Source organism: Magnolia sinica, chromosome 2 (genome assembly GCF_029962835.1).
Source record: "Magnolia sinica isolate HGM2019 chromosome 2, MsV1, whole genome shotgun sequence".
Classification (NCBI taxonomy): Eukaryota; Viridiplantae; Streptophyta; class Magnoliopsida; order Magnoliales; family Magnoliaceae; genus Magnolia; species Magnolia sinica.
This window is the reverse complement of record NC_080574.1, coordinates 126,253,652-126,265,818: the sequence shown is the minus strand read 5'-3', so window position 1 is coordinate 126,265,818 and position 12,167 is coordinate 126,253,652.

Below are 12,167 nucleotides of genomic sequence, written 5' to 3'. Positions count from 1 at the left end.
CTCATTGAAATTCATTACCCCCTAAAAACACACACACACACAGTGATGAACTAACCTCTTTAGGGTCTGTCATGATGTGTGCATGACATCCATTCCGTACATAAGGTGTGCCCTATGATGTTAGGCCATGGGACCAAAAATCATGCCGATCCAAAAAATGTTTAAAAAATAATAATAATAATTCAAACATGCTTATCTTATCTTTTTGATCCCTACCAATGATGAAGAAAAAGAAAAAATTGTGGCTTCTAACTTAGTGGGCATGATATCTAGATGTAAGCATGAAATATGATTGTAACAGCCACCTTATTCTCTACTGCAAAGAAGGGGAAAAAGATAATCTCTTTTCCATCTCCATTTGTATTTTCATATTAATGAAAACCAAACAAAAGTGACAAAAAGAGCCCTTCTTTTTCTTAAAGCTAATGAGATTTGATCCACTTTCCGGCATCACTCTACACTTTTTTGGTGGTAGAGATTACAACCAAAGATTACTCTCACTTATTCTAATCGCGCGATTATCAATGAGCTTTGTGGATAATCACGTAGCTTAATTTTTGATTAGTGAATAGGCCCACATGAGTTAGGTATCTTTTTCTAGAGAGAACAATGAAACCCAACACATCCGTTGCAGTACACCGCCAACAACGTACACAATGTTGTGACCGTGTTTACACATGATCTACCTCGTCGTCTTCGGATTTCCTAAGAACGGGTTCGATTTCAATTAGGTGGTTTGGGTGTATTAAATAACATGATAACGATGCTACATGAAGCCTCTTGTAGAACTATCAGCCATGGCCCATGAGTACAGTGATTGCACCTACTTACATGATATCAAAGTGATTTCGACCCTGGTGGGACATTCTCTAACATATCACTGGTACTCATCCTCTTCAAATTATATAAGTATACTTATCCGTGGTTACAACTCTACATTGAAAATGAAAATATTCTCTCTCAATGAAATATAAAAAATCCATCCTACAAAACTGATAACAAATGAAGATGAAATCTCTGATTTTATAATATCAATTAACCAGGTTGGGATGGATTTAATTCTGATGGTTCAATATTTAGGACATTACTTGATGAAAGGTTCAGATCATCATAAAACCATGTTGATACGTCCAATCAAATAGGTTTGTAAGCCATCCATCTGTTTCTAGCACAATGACCCGTCCAATAATCGAACGGACCTAATCTTTTGGCAATAACATAAGAATCAAAGGGACCCACATGATGGATCGCCAGATCTCTCATGGATCGGCACATGAGATGGCATGCAGATCAGTTTCCCACTTACCATGATGATTTTAGGGCACTTTTGTAAAGCATGACTTTCTATTGAGAAAGATAAAAAAGAAGGCCTTCCGCGTGCATTTGGGTGCTTCTCTACTCACCCTCATTCCTTATCATCTATACAAGTTGCAAACACATAGCTAGATGTGATTGGGCTTCCATTCCTCATAATAAAACTCACTTCTCTATCTTCATTCATCTCATGAGTTGTCTATGACACAAACGTGCTGTCTCTTTGAATTTTCAAACCTATGTGTAAGGATATGTATCTTTCACTTTTCTTAGTATATTACTACACTTTTTGTTGATTCCTGGTATTTCTTTTCTCACATGCTTTTCATGGGCCCACACAATATGGCATTCGTGTGACACATCTGATTCGTCCATCAGGAAGCCTGCATTGTATGTACTACGTTTTACCTATCAGGACCGTTTGCTAGTTAGGTGGGTCGCACGTGGGGATAATTTTTTTTAAGGGCTAAAAACCCATTTAGTTTCACTCCATTAAAAAAAAAAAATGGTGGTGACTCATCCTCCTCACATGTAATCTAGACCATTCAAATTGTAGGCCACATTGTCGATGGATGGTATTTCTAAAATGGTGTTTATCAAGTAATCTTAACCATCCAATTTAATGGTTATCTGATGGATGTATAAAAGTAAAATAGTAAGTAGTCCAAATTTCAAGAGAAAATCAGATGGTTAGTAATATCTTCTTGGAGCAAATTTTTAATTATGTTGCACCAGTAGTCTGGTTTGTGGTTTGGACGGTCTGGATCATGGTACAATTACGAAACGTTCACGTTGGAAGAGTCATCTTTTAAATGGTGCAAAACCAACATAAGACTATAGCTCATTTCTCAAACCAAAAACTGTTTCCTGATGTACACTCAAGGGCCCATCTAATGCACGGCTTGGATTTTCCGTTGGGCAAACATGCCTAGCTGAAACATGTGAAGAGGATAGAAGTGCGCGTGTGGGCCATCAAAACATTAGCTTCTACTGGAACAGCTGAAATTAGAAAGGTACAATAGAGAGCATACAAGTGAGAAGTGGGCCACAGTCCAACGTCCTTATCAATCCCAACTGGCTTTAGTGCGTGGTCGGCAACAAGCACAAATAATATCTGGCCTTCTCTCACCATAATATATAAATAATAATAATAATTTAAAAAAAAAAAAATATTATAGAGAATGGGTTACCTCCCTATGGAGACACCAAACATTTTGGTGCCTCCATCTTCTTTACCACACGTGTTTGATGATCTGAACCAGAAATCCCGTGGAATGAGATCTAGATTGTCCAATCAATGAAACTTTCTTTGATCAGATTATCTCAACCATCTAACAAATGGGCCTTTTCTCACTTAATAAGAGCTGTCTAGTTAACAGCAGGCATTTGTTTGCCACCAAGTAATGAGATAAAACCGTCTAAATGATGTGATTTTTAGACCATGGCCCAATCAATATTTAAAATACTAAAGGTACGGTTTTGATTAGATCCATGTGTGCCACGTATTCAGAATGGAGAATTCTTCTAGATGATGAGAGTACTATAATAACAATATGTTATTTTATTTTTAAATTTTGAAGTAATATAATCCATTGTATTATCATGAAAGAGTATAAGTAATTAGTTGGGTGTAATTATGCAGGTGAAAATGTTCCCATTCCTTTTGTAAGGTGGTTTTAGTTGATGTGACGTGGTATGTTGTAGACCATGTGTCACACGCCGAGATGCACATGATGGGTACTGCCACGTCATACTTGGAAAGTTCGTACTAAGGACCCTCTGATGGGAGCTGAGTATTTTAGGATTATGCAGCACTAAGCTGTGCTGGGCCATGCTGTTGCATGTGTTATACGTCGGCCGTTCTTTTTTTCTTTTTTTCTTTTTTTCGTCAGGTCGTGTTAGGGCATGAACCCAAATATGATGTAAATCCAAATCTCAAGTGGATTGATTAATTTGAAACTTCTGTCCCATGGAAGTTTTATTGGAGCGCGTTCAATCTCAGCTGTTTTTGTGTTATAGTTTATTTGAGATTTGGATTGCGCTGATGCCTTAAAATGTAGGGATAACCTGAATCAATGGCTTTAAAATGTACTGATGAAACGAATCAATAGAGGGATATAACTAGAGTTGGGCACAAGAGGACTCCACTCCATAAACTTTACTCGTCTAACTTGATCAGATCCAACTCGATTCAAACCTAGTGGGTGAGTAGATCCGAATTGAGTTATTTATTTATTTATTTATTTAAATTTTTTTTATAACACATGCACATGCACCCTACACACTTACGCTAGTGGAATTTCACCACCTCTGGGTACTCGAACCCTTGACTGGGTGTTAAAACTCGTGAGAGTCTACCACCTAAGCAAGAGTAAGGACCCGATCCGAATTGAGTTAACTTCATCCAATCTTACTTAAATTGAGTCAAGTTCGAGTCACCCAATAACTTGACTTGACCCAAAATCCAACTTAGAATTGGCTCAACTAGATCCAAAACTCGAGTTGATCCGCAATGGTACATATATATATTTTTTTAAAACTCAGATATGAGAAGTTGTATTGCTGATAGAGAGACGGCAATTCTGGCAAGTGAATCTAAGTTTTGAGTCAGGATTTCAGCCCATGAATACTCGCTGCATCCGACATAACTCGATGTCGACTGGACTCGACTCGGTGCTTGTGATCGGGTCAAGACTCCGTCTAAATTAGTCTATGCCAGATCATCTCAGGCATGCTGGACTCAGTAGCAGGTCGAGTCAAGCTTGGGTGGTTTATTTCAAAACCGAATCAAGTTGGGCAAGCCCTAACTCGGTCGACTCAACTCGAAGCCTAACCCTAGATATAACACACGCACACATATATTAGAGCTGCAGGAATCCTGCAACCCCTGAGTGTAGCATTTTAAAGTTGAAAAATATTAAGATTCCTGCATTTAAGAAGTGAATAGGGAAGGGAGTTTCTTAAAGAGAGACCGTGTAACAAAAGGCTATGTGGGGCCCGCATGCCGTGTATAACATCGTTTCCCGTATTGGCCCATGTAATCATAGAGAGTGTCTCTCCAATAATAAGCTACTCCAAAATACAACTGGGCCACACCACAGGCAAAAGTGGGGATGTCGGCGTTCACCATTGAAACCTTGATCCATGCCATCCCATCCCTTAAAAAGGTGAGTTCCACCGCGTGAAGGTAAAAACCGGACAGCTATGTAGGCATCCCCATCTCTTTTTTTCCCCTGTGGTGTGGTCCACTTGATTTTTGGGTTGGGAATTGGGCTCATGTCCTAACTTGAGCTGGATCAAATATTGGACGGACTAGATGTCACACATACCCATGGTGCGCTCCACAGAGCCTTTTGCCACACCTGCTCCCTACACCCACTGTCGTAGGAAAATCGCATCCAGGTGAATCGCGGCATACGTAACGCCGTAGTACATCTGTGATCTGGCCCACTTACACGCCTGTCCTAAAATTTAGGATCGTTCACTGATCAGGGGCGCTATATCTGTACGGTTAATATATGCCGTTGGTGATTTTATTTCAGAGTGTCCATTTTATTCAAACGAGTGTGACCCAAGTCATGAATGGAATAGCCTGATTAATGGCACATGACATATGTGAACGGTCGGCCACGAAGCCTCACCTTGTGAGTGGTCAGGATCTCACACGTCTGTTTCGCTGCTGCATGTGTACCGCGAATCACCCCTTCTATCGCTGCTTCTACCTAACACTCTGGCGCTCTCCTGTGGGATTAGGTGGGGAAATTTCATTTGAGGTAAATCTTATCTTGATTGTATGGTGATGGGAAGTGGGCCCCGCTTTATCCTGCCAGCCGACGCGGTTTGGCTGGTGACCCGACAACAGCCAGCTAGCTGTTGTCAAATCTCTGTGGGCCCCACGATGATGTATGTTTTATCCATGCTGTCGATCCATTTTGTCATGCCGTTTCAGTGCATGAGTCCAAAAATGAGGCAGATCCAAATCTCGAGTGCACCGTACCTATGGAAATAGTGGTGACCGTAGTGTTTATTTGCCATCCAACATTAATTTAATTTAAATTTAAATTTTTATTTATTTTACACGCCCCACACACTCACGCTAGTGGAATTTCGCCACCTATGGGTACTCAAACCCTTGACCGGGAGTTGAAACGCCCGAGAGTCTACCGCTAATTAGGTCACATAACCTTGAATGGAAGGAAAACATTAACATCACTTAATCCAAAACTTGGGTGGCCCCCAATAAATCTCAACCGTAGGATTTGAATTCCTACTGTTCTTATAGTGTAGTTCACTTGAGATTTAGATCTACTTATTTTTTGTCACATGCAGTAAAATTAGTTGGAAAATGGATGAATGGCCTGGATAAAAGACATACATTATAGAAAGACCCACACAGGTTTGACACCAGCTAGCAGCCTGGGTCACCTGCAAAATCGTGGCCGTTCCCAGCCACTAAAGATCAACTTTGGGCCCACTTATCTTTTGATCAAAATTGGAAGATAACCCTTCTCGAGTCCGTGTCTTTTAGTAAAGGGATGATTAGGAATATTTATCTTTTATCTGGTTGATAATCAGAAACCCATCTGTTTTTAAGTTATTTAAAGTAATATGCCTACTATTTGAAAAGATAGTGAGAAAATGCTAAGTTGATTTTGACTAATTGTAGCAGACGGAAACACATCATTAATTATGAAAATGACCATTTTACTTTTAAGGGCACATATTTTCTATCCCTCTATTCTGAAACGATGTGTGAAAGAGTTAATAATTCCCATCGCTGCATATATAGTTGATCAAAAATGTCTATCCGTTTTTTACACTTATTTTAGGCCATGAGCTACAATAATGCAGCAGACTTGAATTGCAAATGGGCTATAGGTAGGTTTTAACGGTGGACGATCTTAGAACCCTAAAATAAATGTATATAATGTGTTCCACTTAAGCATTAGATCTTCCTTATTTTCAGGGTCATACCCTAAAATGATTGGGAAAAAATATGGATGGTCAGTTTGGGATTTTCACAAATGCCATGGTGGGCCTCACCTAACTTACCACCCAAGGATGTTGGGGTGGAGGAGATATGGCCCTAGCATTGGCCAACATGGTGCGATCCTAATAGTGGAGCCCACTTTGACACATATATTGTGTATCCGCACCATCCAACTTTTTGATAAAGTTACATAAAATAAAAATTAATGAAAGTGAAAATTAAATATCAACTTTATACAAAAATTTTGTAGTCCATGAGAAGTTTCAATGGATAAAAACAATTGCTACTTGTGTTTTGGTCCATCTAAGATTTAGATTTGCTTATTTTTTTTATGATGCACTAAAATGGCAAATTGCTTACTAGTGCTGCCAATAACAAGTTAGCGCTTTGTGGGTGCCCCACCATGATGTGTGTTTTATCCATATTATCCATCCATTTTGGATCATTATTTTAGGGCCTAAGATAAAAATGAGGTAGATTCAAGTCTCAGATGGACCACACCATAGGAAAATAGTGGTAATTAAACCTTCACCATTGAAAACATCTTAAAGCCCACTTTTAAGGATTATTTGCCATCAAACATATTTATTAGGTCGCAAAGACTAGGATTAAGGAAAACAAAAATATCAGCATGATCCAAACTCATGTGGTCCCCAAGTAGTTTTGAATGGTGGACATTAAATCACCATTGTTTCCTTTGATGTGGTCCACTTATGATTTGGATCTGTCTTAGTTTTGAGAGAACAACCTAAAATAAGTTGAAAATATGAATGAATAGTATTGATATACAAGTGGTACATTAAAATGGGCCCCACGTTCAATGAAGAAATGTGTTCAATTCATTCATCCGTTTTAACAAATCATGTTAAAGCATGAGACTAAAAATCAGGTGGATATGAAACTTACGTGGGCCATATGACTGGCAACAGTGGAAAGGAGGTTGCCTATCATTTAAAACATTTTGAGCTCCACCGTGATTTTTATATACAATTCAAACTGTTTAGAAAGTGCTTCAACTATTCACATTAACACCAAGATGAATTGAAAAAATAAAAATACCAGCGTGATCCAAAGTTAATGTAGCCCCACGAATGCTTAAATGGGGGCTACAATCACAACTATTTTCTATTATGTGACCCACTTAAACTATAGATTTGCTGCATTTTTTGGCTTATACCATAAAATGATTTAGAAAAACATATGAATGGAGGCGGATTTCTCACAAATACCACGGTGAACCCTACCTAGCATGGGATGGTTTAACATTAACAGCCACTATATGCTAAGTTACATGTTTTAAATAAAGGGTATTTTAGCTTCTCTTTTTAGTATATATATATATATGATTTTAAAACCGTATGTATGCATTGGCAATGACATGCTATGTAAGGCTGTTAAATCAATAAAGAGAAGGAAGGCAGATTATTTCAAGTAACTTCAAAGTATATGGTTTTCCATAAATAAACCAAAAGGTAGGCAGGTTTTAATATATGGTATGAAGCCTACCAATTGATGGTTGGTAGACATTAGCGATGGATCTTGATCGTTCCATTGGTGGACCTTATCTTGGACAAGCTACAGATTAAAATGGCACCAATTGATAGTTCATAACCATCGGTTTTAGATAGAAAAGAAAAGCTTAGATCAACGGTCCAGAAAAAAAAAGTCACTAGATCGAGTGGTTAAAAATAGCCAATCGCCGCAAATTTTGGACCAATGGCTCGGTTGCGATTTCTCCAAACATTGGCCAAGGTGGATTCAGTTTCCTGAATGCTTGGCCCAGCCCATGACTTTCTACATTATTCTCGGTTTCGAGTTCGTAATGGTGGGCCCGATGGTTCACTGATCCAGACCGTTGGTATCCTTGAATCCACTTTCTATGGATTATACACCAAAACACACCAATTCTCTAGAAAAGAGAGATAAAATAAAAAATAAAAAATAAAATCGAACCCTTCAATATGGGTCCATCAAATATACAATAAGAGCAGCAGCATTCTACTTCAAAGATTCAACGGCTAGGATCTTCTAATCTTGGAAATTTTTGGTGCATGGCCATGGACCTTTCTTGTACAAACGTAAAACCCTAGCGCCACAGCATGGACCCTTACGTGACATCTGATCCCTTGAAAAAGGTGGTCCCCACTTAGAATATCACAAACCGAGTAAAAAAAAAAAAAAACGGGTCCAATAATCAGGTGGGCCAAACGTGTACAGTGAAACAGACCATCCGTCAGGTGAGATTTAAACCGTCCAATAATTTGGTGGTACACGTACGTTGGCCTGCCGGATCACAGAAATTTCCTGATTCTTGCGGACAGTGATCTTCATGTGGGGCCCACCACTTGCACGGCTCAGATGTCCTGCACACCGTAGGTGATCTTCACTCATGAAAGTGATGACGTCAGGCATGTCTCACAGGAAAATAATTCAGACGCCAGTGGCCTGAGTGGACCGTACATCGTATAATGCTGGTAGTAGTTTTATTCGCATGTTGGTGGGCCCCACTGTTCAGCACCAGTGCCTGAATAAGGCTTTCTCTCTCATCTTAATCTAAGACATTCATTCGTTCGCCTTTTTAAATATTCTTCTTCTTATTTTTTATTTATTCTAATTAATTAAGGAGCATTCAGTGCTCCGCGGCTCCACCCAAAAGTATGGTATGCTTGGACCCCCACATTCTAATCGGATGGTGAGATAAGGGGGACTGAGCCCCATCACCTTTCTGGTGTGGTGGGTCCATGTCTGCCGACATTGTAGCGGGAGGTTTATAGCTTTTGCGGGCTACTAATGTGAGATAGTCCGCTTTAAGATAGTCCACAACTGTTAATACCAACACTTTTTAACAGATATTCTTATTTATTTCTATTTTTTGAATAATTAAATTTGTGCCATTGCTTTTATAGAAGACAGGAGATACAGGGTTCAGAACATAAGTAGCAAAACTCTAACGGCAAAACAACATTAGGACAATATTCATGTTTAATTAGGTATTGCCGTATTGATTGCAAAAGTATGCTAAAAATGCTAAAAATTCAAAAAATAAAAAGTTCATATATACATATATATAGAGAGAGAGACTATATATATAGAGAGAGAGAGGGAGAGTCATGCTCACTAACGCACCTATGCATGACCACACCTTAGCACATAAGCAATAAGCTTCAAATCTGAGTGGTCTATGTGATGCAGAATCCTATGAAACTTTAAGAGAAAAATTTTCACCTTCATCTAAATTTCTGATGAGCCATAGGAAAGAAAAATTCAAATCAATGAAGCTATTTTCATTTCCATGGCTTACCAAAGTTTTGGATCAAAGTAAATAATTAGGCTCAGGGGTTTTATGAGGTGTTGCTTCACGTGGGCCATTCAAATTTTGGAGTCACATCATGTATGATGAGTTCTCAAAAAAGTTCACATGAGTTTTGTGCGATATATATATATAGACCTAGGTAGAGCTATGTAAGCCTCATTATAATGTATCGGATATCCATACCATCAATTAGATGCACCCTTTTATTCTTAGGTCTTGAGCTTAAAAATCAAGCACAACCATGAGTTAGGTGTGCCACACCATAGACAACAATTAAGAGTGAATGTTCCCCCTTTGAAATCTTTCAAACATCCAACCCGTCCATTGTATGTGCCCCGGTAAGTACTTGTACATGTTTTAAACATGATTTTAAATGCTTTTAAATTGTGTGGCCCACTTAAATTTTGGATATGGCTGATTTTTGAGACATCCCACAACCTAAAGGGCCAAGACCTACCAAATGCTCATTGTGGATGTATATATGTGTGTGCTATATAATTAAATGAATTTAAAATAAAAAAAAAAAGGTTTAATTAAAAACAGTGTCCTTTGAATCGGTAAAATATTTAGAAACAGTGTTCTTTGAATCGCACAATTCCTTTTTCAAGTAATCTTTATATAAATTAAGTCATTTCTCTTCTTCTTCTCTTTTTTTTTTTTTTTAAAAAAAAAAACACCTTCTGCTTAATTTTATCAAACGGTAGTGATATCCAATCTCTATTTATACTTGCTTTCAAATTATTATTTTAAAAACTCATCTTCTGAAACATTTGGAGTATTGAATGTTTGAGTAATTATATCTTAAAGAAAACAACTATCTTGGATTCAAATATCAATCAACCTTTTAAATGAATTTTGGACAGAATTTTAATGAGATTTAGCCTATGGTGGAACTCAAAAATCATGATGATCCAAAACTGGGCTACAACCTATGAAAAGGTTAGGATGAGACGTGCACTAATTATTATTTTTTATTTTTTTAATTTTTTCGGCCAAGATGCATTAGTATATCATTTAATGCATTCATATGATTTGCGTATGAAAATTTTGGATGCTGATTGGGTAGGGATGGTCTTTGGTTTCCACGTGGTGGAATTCGGTTGGTCAGCAAATCTTTGTCAAAGATGAGGCCGGAAGGCATTGAAAACTACTTTGGCTCATTGATAGAGATATATGGATCAATCAAATCCCGCCACATCAGATACTGTGTCTTAATGGGGGTAGTAACACATTTGGGTGAAAAAATTAAGAAATTTTAAGCTATGTTGGACTGCCTGAGTGTTGATTGGGAGCGGATTTAAGTGTAACTAAATAACTAGTTAGTGGGTGTTATCCTGACCATGGGATCCACCTTGATGAATGTGTTACATATCGATGCTGTCCATCCATTTTTGCATATCATTATAAGATGGGGTACGAAAACTTTAGTACATCCAAATCTCAAATAGTGGTGACTGAATTCCCACCATTAAAAGCTCTCAAGGGCCCACCATAATGTTTATTTGTCATCCAACCTATTGATAAGGTTAAACAGACTTGGATGAAGGCAAAATACAAAGATAAGTTTGATCCAAAACTTTCATGGCCTGCAATAAGTTTTTAATGGTGAAGCACCACAGTTTCTAGTGGTGTGGTCCAATTGATATTTGGATATGCTTAATTTTTGAGATCAAGTCTGAAATGAGATGGGAAAACGGATGGACGGTGTGGATATACAAAAATATTCATAAAGGTGGGCCCATACGGTCAGCGTAACCCCACTAACATGTTACCCGAGTAACACCTGATCCGCTCCCGTATTGATTACCCTCCTTGAGTCCCAAAATTTTAAAAGTTTTAAACTCTGGGTTGGTCTACCTGAGTGTTGATTACCCGTCATAGAATCAAAGGCAATAAAAGGTTGGTATACCTGATGATGGACGGTGTGGATTTCATGCACGTTACGTCATTCTCCACATCAGGGATAGACACCCGAGGTAGGCACCTGTACGCGCGGCACGCAACGTTTTCCTTGAATTCCACTACCGTTTCCGCAGGGCATGGGATTTCCTACTTCATAGGCATTGCAACCACTTCCTGTACACGTGGCATGCTTGTACAATCCAAACCGTCCAAACCACGGGGCCATTAGCCTAAGATCTCATAGGAAGTTCCTAACCGTCTAAAAATTCAAACGCTTAAATTTTTTTAACTTTTTTATGTCAACAGAACGGATGGTTGTGATCATTCGCTATGGTAATTTTTATAGGTCCATCTGGAGTGGGACCCACAATCTAAACGACTGGGCGCATGGCACGTGTACAATGGGAATATGAGGCACCATGGGTAGACGTGCCACTCTTGCCACGTGGGTGGGCAGTACAGCGTTTTATGCGGTCTTCCATTATTCAAAGTCTTCTCCCGCGTCAGTGACGTCATCACAATGATAGTTCCACTCGCAGTGGGCGACGTGGATCCGCGGTTTTCAGCCGCTAGATAGCTGGCTTCTGCTTCTAGATCAGACGGCTGCACGGATGAGTAGTGGGGTGGGGTCCACCTCTTCTTCTTTTT